The sequence below is a fragment of the Diorhabda sublineata genome, chromosome 6 (assembly GCF_026230105.1).
Source record: "Diorhabda sublineata isolate icDioSubl1.1 chromosome 6, icDioSubl1.1, whole genome shotgun sequence".
Classification (NCBI taxonomy): Eukaryota; Metazoa; Arthropoda; class Insecta; order Coleoptera; family Chrysomelidae; genus Diorhabda; species Diorhabda sublineata.
This window is the reverse complement of record NC_079479.1, coordinates 24,632,166-24,632,851: the sequence shown is the minus strand read 5'-3', so window position 1 is coordinate 24,632,851 and position 686 is coordinate 24,632,166.

The window sequence follows — 686 nt, the reverse complement described above, 5'->3', positions numbered from 1 at the left end:
ATTTTTCTTATGTGGTTTTATTTCTCCCATCAGATTCTAAAACCATAAACAGATAATATTGGACACAATAATGTCCGTTGGACTCTGCTATAAATGAAAATCACTAACAATTATACATTTACATAATAAAAGTAGCAGAAAAACTTACTTGAAGACCCACAAATTTTAATTTTTACAAACATAGCAAAATGGTTCTCAGTGCAACAAATTCTCAAGCTTCAGTAGCCTCTGTGGTTCATAATTGTAGGCTGCTGTATTTATATAGAGAATTTAATCAAAATATGCTTGAGAATTCAATTATATATATATATATATATATATATATATATATATATATATATATATATATATATATATAAAATATAATTATTCATACTGTTAAATGATGAAATGCAGTCATCTTTATATTTGATATTGTTTGTATCAAAACACGACCCCATAAGTGTCTTTTCTCCAATTTTAACAAATTTGTCACATTTCCGTTCGATTCTGGCCAGTAATTTATGATGTTCACTCGCAATGTACCAAGTTGCTGAGAAAATTTGATTTTTTTGCTATTAAAAGGTAAAATTGTAGTCACACTTTTCATTTAAAATTGTATGTTTCAAAATATTACTCCAGAAGTGTCTTTTTCATAATTTTTACCAATCTGACACCCTTATGTTGGATTCTGGCTAGTAAATTGT